The following is a 24,083-nucleotide window of genomic DNA, read 5'->3' as shown; positions in this document are numbered from 1 at the left end:
TATTCACCCCCCTACTTAAAACCTGACAAGGTCTCAGGAGGATCTTCACCAGATCTTGCTTCAAATAAAGTGTAAAATAAAAATCCAAAAATTACATTCGAGACAATTAGAAATTTGAACAATAACAGGAATTGGATAGCTTTAAGTAATTACTGTTTACTTTAGGTCTCATATTATGGTTATATTAGATACATACAGAAATGTTTACAAACAAAATGACGACATATGGAATTTGCCTAAACCATGCATGGGATACAGGGAGAGTAAGGGCTACACAAAATAAACAATACTGGCCATGAGTTAGTAACTGCTGAGACCGGATGAAGGATAACAGAGTTCACTATACTGTTCTATTCCACGTGAGTCTGAAATGCTCTTAAAGCGCCTCCAGATCTTACGTAAGCTGCTCTCCGTCTGCCTTCAGATGAGCACATTTCAGCATTCTTTCACACAGACATGACTGATATTGGAATAAAAAGATACTTTAAGATTAACTTTCCTTTTCTAATAACATCCCATCTAACCACTCTGCCAAGAATGTTATTTATTCAGGAAATAACAGAAAGCGTGCCCTGGAATATTCTTTTGTACCAAAGGTGTTCCAGCTCCAGTATGATTCACCCACACTAATGTGTAACTAAACCTCAGATTAGAAACCAAACACATTTTTGCATTTCTAAAACATCTAATGAGCTAATTCTAAAGCTCTGGGGGTAGATTCAATTAATTTCTTGGCATCTCCCTTCTGGCACAGACATTTTGAGAACTATTCCAACCATTCACATGATTTACTTTTGAATTCCTAAAAAAAGAATACTCAAAGCAAAGGCTGAAACAAGAAGGTGGCCATGAACAAAATTTTCTAGGTAAATCGAATGCTAGAAGACCCAGAGGGTCTTTTCAGTCTCTAACTGTTCTTAAAATGAGCTCAGAAAGCATAAAGACAAGGAAAATAAACCTGGAGGTAGCAAACATGCTCAAGTGGTAATAACAGCGGCAGTCTCTGCTGGTGTCTGTGGCCCCCTCACCCGCAACTGCAGACAGCCTTTGGAACTGTCAACAGGAAACAAGGAAAGCGATATCTCTCTCTGCAGTTTCCTCCTTCACATCCACTAACTCCTGATGCTTCATACATCTCATCAGAGCTGCTTTCCACATCAGGTGCAAGGCACCAGAGAGAGAAAGTAACAAAATGAGCAGATTACAGACAAATAAATGTAACTAAATACCCTTCAAGCCATGAGAAATCTACTCAGGTGTCAGCAGGGCAAAAGTGTCAGGGGAGGTAGAAAGGCAGAGCTAGGGTGTTAGGAGTTGCATCATATGCCCCTAAACTCATGCTGAAGCCTTAACTCCCAGCTCCTCCGAATGTAACCTTACCTGGACACAGGTCACTGCAGACAGAGTTAGTTAAGACTACGTCATACTGGAACAGAGTGAGTCCCGAATCCGCTACTGATCTCAATACTGATCTCGGGTGGCCTCAGCCAGCAGTGGCCTGAAGCAGGGTTTTGGTTCCCAGCCAGAGATTGAGGTTAGACCACAGCAGTGATGGCACTGAATCCTAACCTGTAGACCACCACGGACCAGTGGCCAGTGATGAGGCCCTGGCCTGTCAGCTGTGTAGAAATGAATTTCCACACAGAGACAGAGGGTAGTGAGACAAGTAAAGTGTTTATTAGGAGAAAAAGAGTACGCATGGGTAGACACACGGGCGGGTTCAGAGAGACAGTCAGGCCCTGATAAGAGCTTGAGTCACTTTTATGGGGGCATTTCTCCTGGGTTTCCTTTGGCCAATCATCTCGCTTTGCCTGGTTCTGAGTTCATACTTGGTTTATCTTTGGGTCCTCCCACGTGCGAGAGCATCTCTCAATCCAGGTAAATTTCAGCAAAGCGGCCTGTGGGTAGGCTGACATCGCTTACTGTAGAGGGGAGGCCCCCTCCCTTTTGGACCTCAGAGGAGCCTTTCCGGGCATGTGCAGTCAGGGAGGTCTCCCTGACTTCAAGAAGGAGGGATATGTGGTCTCTCTCTTCTCTGGACAGGCCTCAGCTCTCCTCCCTCTCGCTACTTTGGAATGTCTGTCCACAGGGGAGGAACTCCGGCCCCTCAGCCTGGGGCCCATCCACCCCCGCCTCAGTCTGACTGGCGTCCTTGTGCAGGCAGGACCCCGGGACACAGACAGGCCCACAGGCGGAAGGCCACGCGCAGAGGCCCCCTCACCGTCTCAGAAGGAACCTGCCCTGCCGACACCCTGACCGGGCACGTCTGGGGTCCAGAACTGAGACGATGACCTCCTGGTTCAAGTCACCCAGCCTGCGGGACTGTTCACGGCAGTCCCGGGACACTGGGCCGCCAGGAAAGCGTCACAGGAGAGATGCTTTCAGAGCTACGTGGTACTTCCAGGTTGGCTTGGGGCAGGAGGCAGTCACTTGGTGAATGAACATCTCTGGGAGGGCTCCGTAAGGTCTGCGCCCAGAATGAAACAGGACACACTCAATTAAACAGAAACTGGTCTCACCAAAAAAAAAGGGAGGGGGTAAGCAGCTAGGTGAGGTGATGTACATGTTAAATAACTGGATCGTGGGAATCATGTCACAATGCACACACACATCAAATCATCACGGTGTATACTTTAAACATATCACAAAAAAAATAATAATAAACATATTACAGACAAATATACCTCAATAAAGCCAGGAAAAAAGCATAAAAGAAAACAAAAACAAGTGGAGCCTTAGCTGGAAAGAACGACAAGACTTTAAACAAGTTTGGCAGAGCTAACACTGAAGGCTGAGCCCAGGCAAAGCGCTGTGAACAGTGCAGCAGAGACAGTCCACACCCTGTCCGGCGCCTTGGTGGGAAAGAAGGGACAAAGAAGTCCCCATCAGAAATTCATCCCAAATTCTCAGAAACCTTCCATTGTGGAAGGGGTGCTCAGCCAGGCCATGAAAGGGGAAGCTCTAACATCTCCTGACAAAGGGGCCCAGCACTGGAGCCCCCTCCCAAGTAAAACAGAACACCACCACAGCGAGTTACACCTCTCACTGCCTATGTTACTACTGGTCCACACCCCACAAAGGACACCTACCTTGTGTTTAAGACTCCCCTTCACAGCTTCAGGAGGTTGTGTGCCCTGCCTGGGGCCGCGCGGCTCACTGAAAGCCTTTAAGTACTCTGATCGGATCCCTTCTATTCCTGGGTCTCCAGATGTTCCCCTGGAGACGGAACTGCTCAAAAGTTCAAGATAAGCCCTGCTTATTAAGTGGTAATTACTGCTCTAAAACTCATTTTCACGTGTACTAATTCATTTTCCCTACAGATAAGGAAACTGAGAGGCACAAAGCAGTGAAGAGCCTATAGCAGGGTTACTAGGATCTTAACTCAGGCTGCCTGGCACCAAGGCACCTGTTTTTAACACTACCACACATTACCTCTCACCCTCACGTGTCCAACAAGCTCAAATTAGAAAAAAATGAAAAGGTAAAATTGAATCAAAGCAGTGCTTCCTAGCTGAGCTGCCTACTCTCGTGCTCCTGCCAATGAGGAACTATATGGGTGGGCCCTCTTGCTTCTTCTCTCCTTTAGGATGAATGATTTAACAGGTTCCCAGCTTAAATCTTCCACACTTTATAACATTTTTACAGTTATATAGCTGCTGTTTTCCTTTACTGTAGCATTTAATCAATTTTTTGGTGTATTACAGAGATTCCAATTACTTGCTGAAGGTTACACAGCCATGGTGGAAAAGCAAGACTAAAATTAAGACTATGGTTTAGAGATTGCACTCTTATTGCTTCTACTAAACAGGCTTTCTGTGCTGAGGAGAGGATTCCTCTGTCTATGGTCAGTAATGGGCAGAGGACAGACCCCTGGGCTAGGTATCAGTGGTTAGTCCCACTCGTTCCACCGTATAATGTCAACACTTTGGAAGTCCTCTCCTATGCAGTAAAAATACCTTAACCTAATGGTTAAATGAGAAAATGTATCTGAAAGCACCTAAGGGAAAAAAACAATAAAATAGGATAGAGGCTCGTCATCATCTCCATGACTCACAAACTCCATACCAAATATTCCCCAAATCCAGCTGAGGAAAATGCGAGGGAAGAGCAGAGCGACCAGTGCATGGACTGGCTGAGGACAGCGCCACAGGACACTGCAGAGCACACGCCTCCACAGAGACTAGTTCACTCCGACAACCCTCAAGAGCTCCTGACTTGTGAGTTCCTGAGGCCTCACGATAAGTAAACGGCCACTCAGAACCTGTACCCAAGACCACCGGTTCCAAATGCCACGCTTACCCACAACTGCCACACACGAAGTCGAAAGGTGGACACTGGCCAAGGGCAGGCAGCACGGTGGAGCCTAACCCAGCACTGCCTCCCCCACCGACGACCACACAACAGGCCTCAAAAACCTGCGAAGAGGGCGAAGAGTGAACGGAATATAAAACCATTTTCCATTACTAATTTCACAAAACTCTGCTAAATTCACTAAATTACTAAACTCACAAAACTCATGCAAACAAGCAAAAAAACACCACCTGAAGTAATACCCATCACTTTCAGATAGCACGTGAGCAAATATTAGCCAGGAGACTCGTAAGTGCTTTCAAGAAGTAACTTCACAAAGGAAACTACGATTCAGATTTCATGAGAGGAATCTGGGGGAAATAATTTTATGTGTTGCTGTTGTTAAGTTGCTAAGTCATGTACAACTCTATGCGACCCCATGGGCTGCAGCACACCAGGCTTCCCTGTCCTTCACTACCTCCCAGGTATCTCACAAATTAGCAAATAACTATCCCTTCACAGGAGGATCTCCACCACAGTTACTATACCGATGCACGCATTCTGAGATGTTCATGCCCAGAACACATGCAGAAAAAAAAGGAGAATTCAATTTTATCCTCTGACCACGTCAACCACTTTCTCTATTTTAGTCCCTTCATGATACTGTTAACTGTCCTTTAATTACTTTACTATTTTCATTTTTTTAGCTATATTTTTCCTGAAGCAATGACTTTCAAAATTTACAGTTTAACTGAAACAAAACATTTTCTCAATTTCAGTCCATGAGGGCAGCTTACTATGTGAGAGCCTGAGTAAGATTTTTTGTCTATTTTTCTGGGAAGGAGGAGGAAGGTAGCAAAGCCTGGCAGGGCTGTAAGTAAGGAAGATTAAAACACCACAAAAACAAGCAAGCAGCTTTTTCAGAATTTAATGGTCAGTAACTAAATGTCCCTATTTGTGAAGTAATTGGTTCTGTGGAAGACAAATGATAAAAGAAAGCTTTGAAGGCATTACCCAGCCAAGACTAATAAACTGAGAACAACAAAACTACGGAGAATGCTAAGATATACATATTCTGTACACACAAAAGCTGGAATATGAGCTGCTTTATCAATTCTGGGACTTCTGAAAATGGTGTCCGGTTTTCCACTTTGGAGCTAGGCAGGAAGTATTTAAAATCACAAGAATTAGTCTAAATAAAAATCTGCCAAAGGTTTATTCTCTGAAAAGTATTAATATTTATATCAGCTGATGGGAGACTGAAAACCCTTTATGCTATGAAACAATTATGAGCACACAAATTCTTAGATGGCCTCAATTTCACAAAAATAAGGATATACTATTAAGTGAACAAAAGCAAGGTCCAGGGCTCACTGCATCAGCACATATACTACAACTGGAACGATACAGAGAGGATTAGCGTGGCCTCTCTGCAAGGACAACACACAAATTCGCAAAGTGTTTCATATTTTCAAAAAAAGCAATATACAGAGAACAACGTATACAGAGTACCTCTTGTGGTTGGAGGAAGGATAAGAAAAACATTCATATTTGCTTGTATTTGCATAAAGAAATGTAGGAAGAAATGTACTAGAAATTTAAGATGGTGGTTTGCACTTTTAAGGAATGGAGGGATCTGGGTAGATGGAGGACAGAGAAAGCCAGTAGAGTCTTCATTGTACAAATATACATTTTTAAAGTTAAATTCATAAAAATTTTAAAATAAAACACCATAAAGCACATAAATAAAATCCTAACCATCCCTGAAGGTATAATCAACAGCATACACAGTATCTTGTACTTCCAGCAGGATAATGACATCAAACATTTGTCTTAAAGTTTTATAGTTTAATATATAGTCTGTTGGGCACCTAATGACCTGGGCAGTTCATCTTTCAGTGTCACATCTGAATGACCATGACCAGGTCATGGCATCTGGAGAAATATCAGTAACCTCAGATACGCAGACAACATCACCCTTATGGCAGAAAGCGAAGAAGAGTTAAAGAGCCCCTTGATGAAAGTGAAAGAGACTGAAAAAGCTGGCTTAAAACTCAGCATTCAGAAAACTAAGATCATGGCATCTGGTCCCATCACTTAATGGCAAATAGACGGGGAAACAGTGGAAACAGATGGTGACTACAGCCATGAAATTAAAAGACACTTGCTCTTTGGAAGAAAAGCTATGACAAAACTAGACAGTATATTAAAAAGCTGACAAATCACTTTGCCAACAAAGGTCCATCTAGTCAAAGCTATGGTTTTTCCAATAGTCATGTATGGATGTGAGAGTTGGACCATAAAGCTGAGCGCCAAAGAACTGATGCTGTTGAACTGTGGTGCTGGAGAAGACTCTTGAGAGTCCCTTGGACTGCAAGGAGATCAAACCAGTCTATCCTAAAGGAGATCAGTCCTGGGTGTTCATTGGAAGGACTGACACTGAAGCTGAAACTGCAATACTTTGACTACCTCATGCGAAGAACTGACTCACTGGCAAAGACCCTGATGCTGGTAAAGACTGAAGGCAGGAGGAAAAGAGGACGAATGGGGGTGAGATGGTTGGATGGCATCATTGACTCGATGGACAGGAGTTTGAGCAAACCCCAGGAGTTGGTGATGGACAGGGAAGCCTGGCGTGCTGCGGTCCATGGGGTCGCAAAGAGTCAGACACAACTAAGCAACTTAACTGAACTGAACTGATATATACTGTTAAGTACTTTAGCAGGGTGGCCCTATCCTGACTTTCAGGTGATAGGTTAATCAGCTCCTCACAATCAGTCTTCCAAAATGATTCTGTTCACATCAGAAGCATTGATGACTGAATATTTCTTTAAATCAGTACTGGCTCCACTGTGCAGTCACTGCATATTTCCAATTTACCAAAAGCAATGGAGTTCTTGACCTCTAAGCACAACATGGTATTTCATCCAATAAGGAATCAAGGGGATATGAAGAACCTCCCTTCCCATTTAGGAATAAGGAATCAAGGGGATATGAAGAACCTCCCTTCCCATTTAGGGAATGACAGGCAAGGTTTACTGAAGAACAGGGCACTCAGCACACTGGTCTTGAAGTCTAAGTTACTAGGGAAACACCGTCGTCTTGTCCATCCTGAGAGCTGACCAGGTTCCCACACGTCCACAGCCTAAGCGTCTCACACTGCTGTCTGATGCCCAGGAGGTGCTCGCTAACAGCACAGCAGGCCTGAGGGCCCTGAGAGCCTTTCTGACGCAACGCTACAAGGATCTCCGTGGTAGTGTAAATCTAACCCCTTCACTTGAGAGCTAGGAAAACTGAGGCTCAGAGACAGCAGCGGACGGCCCTGGGCACACTGGGAATCACAGGCAGAGAGGAACAGCCTGCTGCGTCTGACGTCAGGCTGAGGGCGAGCCGGAGGCCCACTGCGCTGCTAGCTGCCGGACCCTGACCTTCTGAAGTCGCTTAACTTCTCTCTGAACGTCAGTTTCCTCAGAAATGCTACTTAGAGAGTATTTAGCAGTGTCTGCCAGTGGACACACATTACAGGACAGCTATGATTACTGGACAAGGCTGGGCCCAAAGTGTCCTGGTCAGGTTTTATGGACACTCCACAACACCAAACTCCTTCTTGCTTGCTTGATTTTTACTGTTGGTGAGAAATAACTGAAATCAATTTCAGATGTCTATCACAACTACAACTGGTTTCAAAAACATATTAAAAGATATTTTCTTGTGTGTATAATTTCTCACTGTTATTACCACCATAGGAATTTCCTATGTTAATATCCAAAATACTTCTGAAGGCTTTAAAAATTAGAAATGATATTTAAAGGGGAAAATCATGAAGGTCTTAAACTGAATGAAATGGCCTAATTTTCATTTTATCATAATATGAAAAAATGGCCAAAACCAATTGAAACAAAGGAAAATTATGCCTCAAACTGCATATATTTTATTAGTCTTTATTTAATCAAAATGTGCTATTTCAACAAACATGACACTACTGAGGTAGAAAGGAGATTTCAAACTCTCAAAGGCTCCGTCCACATTTGGGCCACAGAAGCGACGGATCCCAGAAATAACTTTTCAAATGCAACTGAAGTAGAAGCCGAAGGATATCCTCAATGAACGCCTACTGAGCTCCTTTTGTTTTTGTTCAGTCACTAAGCCGTGTCCAACTCTTTGCAACCCCATGGACTGCAACATGCCAGGCTCCTCTTCTGGAGTTTGCTCAAACTCATGTCCACTGAGCTGGCGATGCTATCTAAGCATCTCATCCTGTGTCACCCCCTTCTCCTCCTGCCCTCAATCTTTCCCAGCATCAGGGTCTTTTCCAATTAGTCGACTCTATGCATTAAGTAGCCAAAGTATTGGAGCTTCAGCTTCAGCATGAGTCATTCCAATGAATATTCAGGGCTGATCTCCTTTAGGATGGACTGGTTGGATCTCCTTGCTGTCCAAGGGACTCTCAAGAGCCTTCTCCAATCACAGTTCGAAAGCATCAAGTCTTTGGCACTCAGCCTTCTTTATTGTCCAACTCTCACATTGATACATGACTACTGGAAAAACCGTAGCTTTGACTATACGGACCTTTGTTTGCAGAGTGATGGATGCCTCTGCTTTTCACTATGCTGTCTAGGTTTCTCCTATCTTTTTTCCCACAGAGGAAGCATCTTTTAATTTCATGGCTGCAGTCACTCTCTGAAGTGATTTTGGAGCCCAGGAAAATAAAATCTGTCACTGCTTCCACTTTTCCCCCAACTATTTGCCATGAAGTGATGGACCACATGGCATGATCTTAGTTTTTTGCTCCTACCATGAGGCTAACACAGGCCAGGCACTGTGTTAGCTTCATCTGGATGCTTGGAGACTCAGTACACAAAACAGAGATTTCTGCCTTCAGGAAACATACACACTAGCAGAGGGGGCCAGGCAATAAGTGAGCTACATAAATAACTTACACAGTGCTGTGGGCAGGGGACTGGAGGATGGGGGTGGGGAGGTCAGTGGCCACACTAAGGAAGGGCTCCAGAGGTGACATCACAGGTGGTGAGCGCGACAGGCACTCCAGCAACAGCTAGAGCCAGGCGAGGAGTGAGGAGTGGCTCTGTTTGGGAGTGGGAGAAGGGGATGAAACTAAATCTGCTTATCATCATTCTCCCTAAGGACTGAGATATTTCAGTTACATCTTGGTAAATAAGCAAAAAAAAGATATTAACACTAGGAGGGCCTTTCATACCCATGTCCAAAACAGAACTCTTAACCGTCCCCCAGCCTAGCCTCCCTGCTTGGACTCAAACTCCTGTAACACATTCTCCATAAAAACACAATCAAATCAGGTCCTCCTCCTACCTGATTCCTATCAGTGACTTCCCACAGTCCCTGAGTAAACCTGAACTGCTGATACCAGCCAGCAGGGACCTTTCCAGCTAGGGCCCAGCAATCTTTTTGCCTCCTTGTCCCAGATAAACTGGCCTCCCTTCTTCTGCAAAAAACACGCAGCTCCTTCCTGCCTCAGAACCTTTAGACCCTTCTCTGCTGAGAACAAATTTACTTCAGCTACTTTGAGCACCTTACTCCTATCAGTCAGGTTTAAGGTCAAATCTCACATCCCAGTTTTGAGATAAGTTTCCCTCCCTGCAAGCTTTAGAGCAGCCCCTCTTCCCAGCTCGCTCAGATCACCCAGGGTTTTCTTCCCTTTCAAGGCTTCATCGGTGCTTTCAGAGTGCGGACTCTGGACTTATACTGCTTGAGTTCAAACTCCAGCTCAGGCACTTACTGGCTCTGCAGTTGTTCCAGCAGCTAAGTTGGGTCCGACTCTTTACGACCCCATGGACTGACAAACAGCACGCCAGGCTTCCTGCCCTTCACTATCTCCCTGAGTTTGCTCAAACTCATGTCCATTCAGTCATTGATGCCATCCAACCATCTCATTCTCTGTTGTCCGTTCTCCTGCCCTCAATCTTTCCCAGCATCAGGGTCTTTATATGACTCGGCTCTTCCCATCAGGTGGGCAAAGGATTGGCCATCAGTCCTAACAATGAATATTCAGGGTTGATTTCCTTTAGGGCTGACTGGTTTGAGCTCCTTGCTGTCCAAGGGACTCTCAAAAGTCTTCTCCAAAGAAGAAAAGGAAAAAAAAGGTGGGCGGGGGAGTCTTCTCCAGCACCACAATTCGAAGCATCAATTCTCAGGGCTCAGCCTCCTTCATAATCCAACTTGCATTCATACATGACTACCGGAAAAATCATAGCTTTGACTATACAGACCTTTGTCAGCAGACTGATGCCTCTACTTTTTAATACACTGTCTAGATTTGTCATAGCATTTCTTCCAAGAAGCAAGAGTCTTAATTTCATGGCTACAGTCAGCATCTACAGTGATTTTGGAGCCCAAGAAAATAAAATCTGCCAATGCTGCCACTTTTCCCCCTTCTATTTGCCATGAAATGATGGGACCAGATGCCATGATCTTCGTTTTCATTTCTTTTTAATTTTAAATTTATTTATTTTTTAAATTGAAGGATAATTGCTTTACAAAATTGTGCTGGGTCTGCCCAACATCAACGTGAATCACCCACAGGTATGTATATGACCCCTCCCAGATGAACCTCTCTCCCATCTCCCTCCCCATCCCAGATCCTAGGTTTTTTGAATGTTGAGCTTTAAGCCAGCTTTTTCATGCTCCTCTTTTACCCTCATCAACAGGCTCTTCAGTTCCTCTTCACTTTCTGCCAATTAGAGCAGTATCATCTGCCTATCTGAGGTTATTGATATTTCTTCCAGCAATCTTGATTCCAGTCTGTGGTTCATTCAGACCACCATTTCGCATGATGTATTCTGCATATAACTTAAATATGCAGGGTAAACTCTTTTCCCAATTTTGAACGAGTTAGTTGTTCCATATCTAGTTCTAACTGCTGCTACTTGAACTGCATACAGTTTCTCAGGAGGCATGTAAGGTGGTCTGGTATTCCCATCTCTAAGAATTTTCCAGTTTCTTGTGATCCACATAGTCAAATGTTTTAGCATAGTCAATGAAACAGTTATTTTTCTGGAATTCATTGCTTTTTCTATGATCAAAATGCACGTTGCCAATCTCTTCTCTGGTTCCTCTGCCTTTTCTAATTCAGCTTGAACATCTGGAAGTTCTCAGTTCACGTACTGTTGAAGCCTAGCTTGAAGGATTTTGAGCATTACTCTGCTAGCGTGTGAGATGAATGCAATTGTGTGGTAGTTTGAGCATTCTTTGGGATTGCCTTTCTTTGGGACTGGAATGAAAACTGACCTTTTCCAGTCCTGTGGCCACTGTTGAGTTTTCCAAATTTGCTGGCACATTGAGTGCAGCACTTTAACAGCATCATCTTTTAGGATTTGAAATAGCTCAGCTGGAATTCCATCACTTCCACTAGCTTTGTTCAAAGTGACGCTTCCTAAGGCCCACTTTGCTTCATATTCCAGGATGTTTGGCTCTAGGTGAGTTATCACACTATCATGGTTATCCAGGTCATTAATACTTTTTCTGTATAGTTCTTGTGTGTATTCTTGCCACCTTTTCTTAATCTCTTCTGCTTCTGTTAGGTTCTTGCCTTTTCTCTTCTTTATTGTGCCCATCCTTGCATGACCTATTCCCTTGGTATCTCCATTTTCTTGAAGATATCTCTAGGCTTTCCCATTCTATTCTTTTACTCTATTTCTTTGCATTGTTCACTTAAGAATGCTTTCTTATCTCTCCGTGCCATTCTTTGGAAGTCTATATTCTGTTGGGTATATCATTCCCTTCCTCCTTTGCCTTTTGCTTTTCTTTCCAGCTATCTGTAAGGCCTCCTCAGACAACCACTTTGTCTTCTTGCATTTCTTTTTCTTGGGGATGGTTTTGCTCACCACCTCCTGTACAATGTTACAAACTTCCATTCACAGTTCTTCAGGCACTCTATCAGATCTAATCCCTTGAATCTATTCATGACCTCCACTGTATAATAAGTGACTTGATCTAGGTCATACTTAGCCTAGTGTTTTCCATACTTTCTTCAATTTAAGTCTGAATTTGGAAATAAGGAGTTCATGATCTGAGCCACAGTCAGCACCCGGTCTTGTTTTTGCTAACTATACAGCATCTCCATCTTCGCTGCAAAGAATATGATCAAGCCGATTTCAGTATTGACCATCTGGTGATGTCCATGTGTAGAGTGATCTCTTGTGTTGTTGGAGGAAGGTGTTTGCTATGACCAGTGGGTTCTCTTGGCAAAGCTCTGTTAGCCTTTGCCCTGCTTCATTCTGCACTCCAAGGCCAGACGTGCCTGATACTCCAGGTATCTCTTGATTTTCTACTTTTGCATTCTAGTCCCCTCTGATGAAGAGAACATTGTTTTCTGGCATTAGTTCTAGAAGGTCCTGTAGGTCTTCACAGAACCAGTCAACTTCAGCTTCTTCAGCATTAGTGGTTGGGGCATAGACTTGGATTACTGTTGAATGGTTGGAATGGTTTGGATGTTGAATGATATGGAATCAGTGAACTAAAATGGACGGGAATGGGTGAATTTAATTCAGATGACCATTACATCCACTACTATGGGCAAGAATTCCTTAGAAAAAATGGAGTAGCCCTCATAATCAACAAGAGTCTGAAAAGCAGTATTTGATGCAATCTCAATCATGACAGAATGATCTCAGTTAGTTTCCAAGGCAAACTGGCTCTGTAAGCTTGGGTAAATTTCTTAATTTCCCTGATCTCACCTTCTACATCTGAACTAATGAGGCTAACAAACGTACCCCCTCATAATGTGTGCAAAACGTCTAGCATGACTGTCTGACCAACTAACTACATACTAACCCACCAAGTGTCAGTTATTGGTGCTACCTTCAGAAATTCACTGTCTCTCCTATTAGAACGCAACCTCTGCAGAGAGCAGGAGACTTACCTCTCTCACTCACTACTGTTTGCACAAGGCTAACACCTAGTAGGCCCTCAATAAATATACACTGAGGAACAAATACACACTCAGGTCTCACATTCTGGACTGGCAATGCTAATCTAAGTCTGGATTCCAGAGGCATCTGACGGTAAGAAAAGTCATCACTTTGCCCCTTTCAATCAAAACTGACATATGACCAAGAGACGCTGGGGAGCAGTTAACTAAACAAACTCCAAGTCTCAGTCCACCACTCACAAGGAAATTCCAGGCTGCAAACCAACAATCTGTGTGTCAAACTGGGTTTTATGTTTCAAGTTACCTGGGTATTATGTTTCTAAGAATTACGTCAATTACCAAAGTTGGTAGACAAAACTAAAGCTGTATCTGTCTCTAACTGACTGATTTTGGAAACTCAAGCAAGGATAACTCCCAAGGTCAGGAATTAAGAAAAGAATTCTAGACTTACGGTACCAGAGGCCCAGCCAAGCAAGTCAGGAAGCATAGGCTGACCAGACATATGTGAGTATAGAAAATTCTATGCAGACTTCTAACAGAAGGAAGTCACTCTGCAATCTAGTTAAACACATAAGGAAAGACTAACAACACGAGCCTAAGATGAGAATGTTTTCACCTTGAATTGACACTTAGCCAAGCAATACTATCACTGTTAAGCAGAATGTGACCCAGGTTTGAAATGAACAAATAAACTGTTCTTTCTCAAGTATGTTATACCTTGGCCTTGCAGCCTGACCTTCTGGGGTTAATAAAGGAGACAAATGGTCCATTTAGTCAACTGTTCAATCCCAAGCCTCAAATGAATAATCATGCTTCATTTACTTAGGGGAGGCAATTCTCCTCAGAGCCCAAAAGTGTGACAATACCTCAAACTGATTTCCACACAACAGTTCAGAACATTCTGAAAACCTGCAGCATACTTTTGAGTGAACATCGACATTTTAGGATTCAGTGAACTAAAATTGACCAGAATAGGTGATTTTAACTCAGATGACCAATATATCTACTACCGTGGGCAAGAATACCTGAAAAGAAATGGAGTAGCCCTCACAGTCAACAAGAGAGTCCAAAATGCAGTACTTGGGTGCAAACTAAAAAATGACAGAATGATCACTGTTCATTTCCAAGACAAACCATTCACTATCACAGTAATCCAAGTCTATGCCCCGACCAGTAATGCTGAAGAAGCTGAAGTTGAATGGATCTACAAGACCTTCTAGAATTAACACCAAAAAAAGATGTCCTTTTCATCATAGGGGACTGGAATGTAAAAGTAGGAAGTCAAGAGATACCTGGAGTAACAAGTTTGGTCTTGGAGTACAAAATGCAGCAAGGCAAAGGCTAACAGAGCTTTGCCAAGAGAACCCACTGGTCATAGCAAACACCTTCCTCCAACAACACAAGAGATCACTCTACACAAGGACATCACAAGAAATCAATTTGATTATACTGTTTGCAGCCAAAGATGGAGAAGCTCTATACAGTCAGCAAAAACAAGTCCTGGAAGCTGACTGTGGCTCAGATCATGAACTTCTTATTGTCAAATTCAGACTTAAATTGAAGAAAGTGGGGAAAACCACTAGACCATTCAGGTATGACCTAAATCAAATCCCTTAATGATTATACAATGGAAATGACACACAGATTTAAGGGACAGAGTTCCTGAAGAACTGTGGACGGAGGTTCGTGACATTGTGCAGGAAGTGGTGATCAAACCCATCCCCAAGAAAAAGAAATACAAAAAGGGTACTTCTGCTTCATGGACTACACTAAAGCCTTTGACCATGTGGGTCACAATAAACTGTGGAAAATTCTGAAAGACACGTAAATACCAGACCATCTTACCTGACTCCTGAGAAGAATCTGTATTCAGGTCAAGAACCAACAGTTAGAACCAGACAAGGAACAATGGACTGCTTCCAAATTGGGAAAGGAATATATCAATGCTGCATACTGTCACCCTGCTTATTTAACTTCTATGCAGAGTACATCATGCAAAATCCTGGGCTGGATGAAGCACAAGCTGGAATCAAGATTGCTGGGATAATATCAATAATCTCAGATATGCAGATGACACCACCATTATGGTAGAAAGCAAAGAGGAACTAAAGAGCCTCTTAAAGAAAGTGAAATAGGCGAGTGAAAAAGCTGGCATAAAACTCAACATTCAGAAAACTAAGATCATGGCATCTAGTCCTATCACTTCGTGGCAAATAGATGGGGAAACAATGGAAACAGGAGAGGCTTTATTTTCTTTGACTCCAAAATCAGTGCAGGTGGTAACTACAGTCATGAAATTAAAAGACGCTTGCTCCTGGGAAGAAAAGCTGTGACCAACCTAGACAGCATATTAAAAAGTAGAGCTATTGCTTTGCTGACAAAGGTCCATCTAGTCATGGCTATGGTTTTTCCAGTAGTCATGTATGGATGTGAGAGTTGGACCATAAAGAAAGCTGAGCGCTGAAGAATTGATGCTTTTGAACTGTGGTGTTGGAGAAGACTCTTGAGAGTCTTGGACTGCAAGGAGATTAAACCGGTCTATCCTAAAGGAAATCAGTCCTGAATATTCATTGGAAGGACTGAGGCTGAAGTTGAAGTCCCAATACTTTGGCCACCTGATGCAAAGAACTGACTCACTGGAAAAGACCCTGATGCTAGGGAAGATTGAAGGCAGGAGGAGAAGGGGACAATAGAGGATGAGATGGTTGGATGGCATCACTGACTCAATGGACAGGAGTCTGAGCAAACTCCAGGAGTTGGTGATGGACAAGGAAGGCTGGTGTGCTTCAGTCCATGGGGTCTCAAAGAGTTGGACACAACTGAGTGATCGAACTGAATAGCATATTTTAACAAGCCAATAAAAATGCAAAGCACTCACAAATAACTGCAACAGCATAAATAAAATAAATAACCCCCCAAATGGTATCCTTCTAAAAAACCCTAGTTGTAGGACCTTGCCTAGAGTGGGAGCTCAAAAAACAGTTGCTAAATGAAACAGTGTAAATTGGAAAGGAAAGTTTACAGCATAAGTAACTCTCCACATGGGTTAGGATAAAATAAAAAGTTTCAGTTCCTTTTTAGCTAACATACTCTGTAAAGGAAGCAGAGGTATCAGAAAAATTTCCCTTATTTGATGGATCGGAAGTGTCTGCTTTATTTGATATTTCTCTGATTAACAGGAAAGGATGAATGCTTTTTATGTTTACTTACATATGAAATTTCCATTAGTGCCTATTAATTTCTCTGTCTACCTGCCTATCTATTGAAATCTTGATATATTTATTCCTACAAATTTGAATTAAACTGTATATTTACAATGACCTTTTGTCATATTTGACATTTCCAGACTATTATCTTCCATAGTTTTATTTTTCAATGAGCAAACATTTTAACATTTTAATATTGTGGTCTGCAAACCTCTTCCTTCGAATTCTTATGCTTTTAAATAGAAAGTTATTCCTTCACTGGCACATGTATGAGAAACTGATCCAAGAAAGTTTTAAGAATTATCTCTGATAAACACTGTTTTGCTTTTTCTCTACAGTCTCTATAATTTTAAACATCTGTCCTGAATCCATCTGGAATTTACTGTGATGACTCTTTTCCAGTTACCTCACTGCCTTCTCCCTGGAGCCTGAGGGGTGTGTGTGTCTCTCTCCCCACCAGGCCCAGTGGTGAACATTTCAACTATGCACCAGCAGCACCCGCTACTGCCTCATAATCTTCACTGTCATCTTTTTCACTTCAGTTTCCTCATTTGTAATAAAACATATTCAAATCATGTTTCAAGGCTGTTGGGACAATTAGAAAAAATAAGTGTAAACTATCTAGTACAATGTCTGACATAGTGAGTACCCGACAAACAGGAAATATTTAAATTATCTAATATCTGATGAGAACGTGAAAGTAGTTGCTAAAAAAGTTCATTTCAAAAGTTTCAAGAACATTAAGTTTAACCAACTAAAAGTTAAAATACGTTAATTAAAAACATTCTATTAAAACTACTGTGTTCTATCAACACATGGAGCACAAATAAAGAAGTGAGGTTTCTCACTCTAACTCAATTTCTAAATCAATACTGTGGTGTAGGTTACTGAAAGAGACTTGGGTGTGGTTTTAAAAACAACTCTGGGTGAGGCAGCCAAAGATAAGCCAACCAACTCTCCGTTCAACTAAACAAATTTAAGTGAACTGTAATGCACCCTATTCTGTTTATATTTCCAAAATCTGAGAGATAATATTGATACATAACATCTGGCTTGGGTCTTCATAAAAATTCTGCTAGCCTCTCAATGCTGATTAATAAATGTGCTCAATTCATATCTAGAGTAGAGACCCTCAAAGCCAAGCCTCCTGGGTTCTGATCCCAGTTTGCCATTTTCTGTCTGCATAACCTTAGCCACATTTTTAATCTCTCTATAAACTTCCCAGGTGGCTCAGTGATAAAGAATCCGCCTGCCAATGCAGGAGACGCAGGAGAGGTGGGTTCAATCCCTGGCTGGGAAAGACCCCGTGGATTAAGAAATGGCAACCCACTCCAATATTCTTGCCTGGAAAATCTCATGGACAGAGGAGTCTGCAGGCTACAGTTCATGGGATTGCAAAGAGCCTGACAGAACTAAGCAACTGAGCACACAAACACACATTCTATGCTTCAGCTTCTTCACCTGTCAGTGGGAATATTATCTACTTCCTTAAGATTAAATGAGTTAATTTATGTCAAATGTTTCATACAGTGCTTGGCACACAGTAAACAGAATAAATGGCTGTTGTTGTTGTTCTTTTATTATTATCACAAGCAGCATTAGCATCTCTAAAGACTGATTGAGGGCTTCCTTGGTAGTTCAGTAATAAGAGTTCACTTACCAATTCAGGAGACACTGGTTTGATCCCTGGTCCAGAAGGATCCCACATCTGTGGAGCAGCTAAGCCATGTGCCCCAACTACTAAGCCTGTGGTTCTAGAGTCTGGGAATCACAACTACTGAGCCCATGTGTCACAACTACTGAAGCCTGCGTGCCTTAAGAGACCCCAACAAGAGGAGCCACTGCAAAGATAAGCCTACCCACCACAATTAAAGACTGGTCCCTGATCGCCACAACTAGAGAAAAGCCCTCGCATCAACGAAGACCTAGCACAGCCAAAAATAAATAAGTAAAAGTTATATATATATATTTTTTAAAGACTCAATCTCTTTAAAAAGAACACTAGAAGAACACTCTACGATGGGCATTGTCTTCCTCAGTACAAGCAGAGGGAACACACAGCAGTACCACTTTTTGAGTTACCTCTTACAGATGTGTCACTGCTCTGTGCTGTCAATTTTTAATACAATTCCTAGATTTCAAGCTTACTGAAGCAGGGAACTATTAAATGCTTTACCTTCCAAAATTCCCAACACAATTCTCTAAACACAGATTTTAAATAATGCTGATTAAATTAACATAACAGAAATAAAGAGCAGTGAGACAAAACCTTCTAAGTACACATTTTTAGCACCAGAGAGAACTTGAGAAACCATGTGATCATTTTATAGATGAAAAAACTGAACACATGACTTTAGCCAAGTCTCATATGCTGGTCAAACTGTAGCTCGCTTTTTCCTGCAAAAACAAATCAACTTCACTGACCTTTAAACTGTGCACTTTAGAATCACCTCATACTAAATATCCTTTTCCTAAGTTTTATACCAATACACAACCACTATTCCCATTACTAACAAATACCATTTGGAGAGCTCAAGTAAGAAATAAAGTTTTAGAGTCCCCACCACTCAAATAAGATGTTCCATACTGTTATTTTCTAAATATTACTTGCATGTAAGAAATACATAAAACCTCCAAGGGCAAAACAACAACTATAGCAATAACAGCCAAAACCTTGAGACTGAAACCAGAACTCCGAATTGGAATCACTCACAGAATGTGACATGACCAGAGTCAAATGACGAAAATATCAGTTGGTAGAGGCAAAAAAAGGAGTAGCTGATGCACAGACTCTATCAGGGGGTGGAAATGGTCTCACGCTGAATAACCGTGGGTCACGGTGGAAGAAAACAAAATCATCTCAGGAAAAAACATCTTCAGGTTATCCCACAGGTTAAGATCAACCAAATATGGGGTCCAAGTTAAAAATTCAATAAATCCAAAGACAATCTCCATAAGCAACAATCGCTGAAGAAATAAATATATTATAGGTCAGGCCCTCAAAGACTTCAGATACTAGAATTATCAAACAAGACAGAGAATAACTATGTATGAAGAGTGCTTAAAAATAAATTAATCATAAATATGACAATCCCCAGGGATTATCTAAAATAAGCAAGAAGAGCTGAAAAAGAAACCAAACAACTTTTAGAAATGAAATAATTTAGAAAAAAAGTTTAATCAACAATGAATTAAAACAATTAATTTCCTACAAACAGCAATCAGTGAATTAAAAGACAGATTTGAAAAGAAATTAACCAGAGAACAAGCACAGAGGGACAAGGAGATGCAAATTATGACAGAAGACAGAATAAGAAAATGTAGAGGGAATGGCTGACAATTCTACATAACTGAAAGACATGAATCCACAAATGTCAAGCAAAGTAAATATCTGCCTCATAAATATTGTAATCATTCTGCAGAATAGCTAAGGAAAAAAGTTTTTTCAACTAGCAGACAAAGGGGATAAAAAAGACATCAGCTACCTAGGAATAACAATCAGACAATCGGCAAACTTGTAACAGAAACAACAAAAGTAGAGAACCTACTGCAAGGGAAGTAACTGTCAATCTAGATCTCTGTATCAAGCAAAACTGTTTTAGGAGAATGCCTATGAGATAATGTCATTCCAGATAAACAAAAACAGAGTTACTACCTACAAACCTACAGTAAAGGAGTTTCTAATGAAGAAAAAGGATTCCCTGGTGGCTCAGATGGTAAACGAGTCCACCTGCAACGCAAGAGACCTGGGTTCGGCCCCTGGGTCAGGAAGATCCCCTGAAGGCAATGTCAACCCACTCCAGTATTCTTGACTGGAGAATGAAGAAAAAATAATCCCAGGGTAAAAATCAGAAAAGCAGTAAGCATCATGAGTAAAGAAACTCTTAAATGTGAAAGCGAATCTAAAAATGTTTTTGAAAAATATAATGATGATGCTGTCCAATCTAGGAGTTTAAAAAAAAAGGCTAGACTAAATACTGAACAAAGTAGCAAGTAACTTGATCACTGGATTTAATTGGAATTAAAGTATTTTAATGTCTTTGATAGTGGAATATGAAACTAATTTCACTTTGTTAAATATGCATGGCAAAATTCCAAGGACAACCATGAAAAGAACATAATAGATTATGTAACTTCCAAACCAGACAAGGAGAATACATAATGAAAAACAAGCCAAACAACCTGGTTGTTCAAAAAGGCAAGAATGGGGGGGGGGGGGGGGGGCGGATTACAAATAGAAGACAAATTGTTAGATGACAGAAAAAGTACAAATCTATCAGAATCACAATAAATGGAAATGTTATTATACCAGTTAAAAGACAGATATAATACCCACTGTGGTAGGTTTGGTGACGATCCCCAGAGAAATCAGTCCTAATCCCTGTTACTGATAACCTTACTTTAACGTTGCAAAGATTCTGGAAATGTAATTAAGGTATCGAGAATGGTGAAATTTACCCTGGATTACCTGGATGGACCCTAAATGCAATCGCCAGCATCCTTACAAAAAGGAGGCAGATGGAGATGCTGGCTACAAAGACGAGAGAAGGGGGCCATCTGACCAGGGCCTCAGAGAATGGAGTGACGCAGAGACAGCCAGAGTGCTGGTAGCCATCAGAGTCAAGGAACAAACCCCTCTACAACCTGAGAAGAAGTACGTGCCCATCAACACGGAGACTTTGCCTTGGTGATACTGGTTTTGGATTTCTGGCTTCCAGAACTGTGAGAGAAAACTTCTCTTGTTTTAAAGCACCAAGTTTGTGGTAATCTGTTAAAGCAGCCACACAAAAAAAACAACTAATATAATCATAAAACATAAGAACAGAACATAAAAAGTTTGAAAAGTAAATGGATGAAAATATGCATACCAAGCAAACAATAACCAAAAGAAAGCTGGAATATCTATATTAATGTTGAGATAATAAAGATCATGGAAAAGAAAATCATTTCATTAGAATGATAACACCATTCTAAAAAGTGATAAAAAAAATTTCAACTTAACAATAAAATATTCATATATATATGCCTAATAAAATGGTGTCAACACATATAAAGGAAAAACAGTAAAAACTCAGAAACTGAAAATCTACCATCATAATGGTGGGCTTCCCAGGTGGCTCAGTGGGAAAAGAATCTGCCTGTAATGCAGGAGACATGGGTTCGATCCCTGGGTTGGGGAAGAACCCCTGGAGGAGGGAATTCTAGTATTCTTACCTAGAGAATCTCATGGACAAAGAAGCCTGGCGGGCTATAGTCCACAGGGTCACAAAGAGTTGAACATGACTGAACTGACTGAGCACTCATGCATGCACCATCATAATGGGTAGTTTAACCCATAATGTAGAGATTAACACCAAATCATTAGCCAATTATTAACAGGCAAAACAGTAAAAAAAAAAAAAAAAAAAAGTCAGCAAACAGTAAACAGAAAAAAAGAACAATGTAATCAAAAGATCAACAGAAGTATACAGAACCTTGCAGCTCCCTGCTTTCCAAAACAATTACATTTCATGGGAGTCCTCTGGTGGTCCAGTGGTTAGAATTCAGCATTTTCACTGCAGTGCCAGAACTGAGTGGGGGAACTGAGATCCACGAGCATCACAGCAGGGTCAAAATAAATAAACAAATATTTTGAAAATGACATTCTTAAAAAAATTCTTCTCTAGAACACTATGAATGTTTATTAAACAATCACCTCACATCTGGACGGAAATAAAACCTCAACAAACTCCAGAGAATTGGTACACACAAAACATTACTCTGATCACAATGTAATTAAAACAAGTTGATAACAATTTTTTAAAACATGTATTTGGAAATTTAAAAGCACACTTTTAAATAATGTCAGGTCAAAGAAGAAATCATAATGAAATTTGAACACACATAATAAAAATATTATACTTTGAAACTGCTGGGTTTACTAAAGACCTACTTCTAGACAAAGGTATAGCCTTCAGAGTCTCCACAGAAATGGACAGCCCTCAACACTTCTATTAAAAACAAGTATGCGATCAACAGCTAAGAAGTTAGAAAAAGAGTAAAGTCCAATCCACTTAGCAATCAAACTATGCTTTATATAATTTCTAATCCTTGAAACTACTCTGAAAGTTAGATTATAGTTTTGATTATATAGCTACAAAAGTTCTGCTTATCTGAATTTAAAAGCACGAACCAAATTCGCTGCCCGTCCAGTGGTTAGGACCCGATGCTTTAACTGCTGGGGCCCAGGTTCAATCCCTAGTCAGGGAACTAAGACACTGCAAGTCATCAGATGTGGCCAACAAATAAAAAATAAAAGCACAATCCATATGCTCCTTCAGGGGAAAAAACATACATCACATACGATGTAACTCATGTATCCTTGCAACTCTCATTCAGTCTTGATTTTTACTGAGAATAAAGATGACATCATGGCTGTTCTCACAGCACAATAAAATCTGGGGTCAAGAGCTGAAATAACATACAAATAACTCATTTTAAAAAGGTACTGGCAACCTTCCATAGCTGTAGTCAGCAAACTGTACACTATTTTCCTGAGGATTCTACTTCACCCTAGTGCATTATGAAGACATCAAAATGGAAATAATCCACCAAGAAAAAGTAAAACATACTTTAAAACTGCTAGCTTGAAAAAAAAAAAACTGCTAGCTTGATTTTTATAAAGTAGAAATAATAAAAATAACTGTGAGTGAGCGACACGAAACATTTCAGTGATCTGGAGAGCGCTCCTGTCCCTGCAGAGAAGCCCCGAGCAGGAGCCCCCGTGTCCTCGTCCTCATGGGCTCCCGCACTCTCTGGTCTGAGGAGCCCTTAAGAAGCCCTCTGTGCCTGCTGTGTTTGGCGCCCAGTGCCCACCTAGTGCGATGCCTGGCTCACTAAAGGCCTTTTTAAAAGTTCCATGAATTAATAGTCTGCTAAATGTGACTACTATCATTACAAACTAGAGACAAACAAAATTCATACTACTGCTGTCTGACAAAAAGCCGGAAATGTTTCCCTGAAGAAACTCCTTATTATCCAAAATATCAAACACCCCAGGCCGAAGCGGAGCACATTCAGTATTCCAGCTGTTCTAGGTAAGGGACATTCCTGGTGGTGATGCTGTCAAAGCACACAGTGTTTCGGTTCCTGGGGACAACTCTCAGAATAAACTTAAGACAGCATGTGGATGACAGGGTCACCCAGCTCCCCAACAATGGGCAACTATCTTCACATCTCTCCTATGGAAGTAGACACTCAGTCCTAAAGGGAGTTCATTCTGTGAGACCCAGCATCATTTCTATGCTCCCTTCTTGACTGAAGTTCTGTACAAAAATAACCTGATTAATGGTATCACCTGGGAACAAGGCTGCTCTTAACTGAAATATTCTTAAATCTTGGAAAGGATGGCTTAACCACAAAGTTCAGGCTAAACTGCAAAAGCTTACAGCTATAACAAACAAAATTATCTCTGCACAGAAATTTACTTAAAAAACAAAAAGAACTAGTAGCTAGTAACCAGGGCTCTGTATTGCTTTTCTGTGCCTTTCCCTCCTAACACCTGCTTCTCCCTGGTCCGTACAATGGAAGAGAAAAGGGAAGGAAATGCACGCTGACAGCATACCTACACACCACATGCATTCACAAGCCCTGCTGTGGCCCCAGAGCAACTCCAGGTAGACAAGACTGTTATGATCACT

At 41.4% G+C, this 24,083-nt stretch overlaps 1 protein-coding gene and 1 non-coding gene across 11 annotated transcripts in view; one reads left to right on the top strand and one right to left on the bottom strand.

Moving 5' to 3' along the window:
* ADD1 (adducin 1) overlaps positions 1–24,083 on the bottom strand; it is an 88,800-nt gene that overhangs the window by 49,076 nt on the left and 15,641 nt on the right. The gene's annotated exons all lie outside the window — the stretch shown is intronic.
* Positions 5,657–5,763, top strand: LOC136153116 (U6 spliceosomal RNA). The gene has a single exon (XR_010660354.1). It is a non-coding gene; the product is annotated as a U6 spliceosomal RNA (small nuclear RNA).

Source organism: Muntiacus reevesi, chromosome 22 (genome assembly GCF_963930625.1).
Source record: "Muntiacus reevesi chromosome 22, mMunRee1.1, whole genome shotgun sequence".
Classification (NCBI taxonomy): Eukaryota; Metazoa; Chordata; class Mammalia; order Artiodactyla; family Cervidae; genus Muntiacus; species Muntiacus reevesi.
Note: the sequence above shows the minus strand (reverse complement) of the source record. Positions and strands in the feature narration are given on the sequence as shown.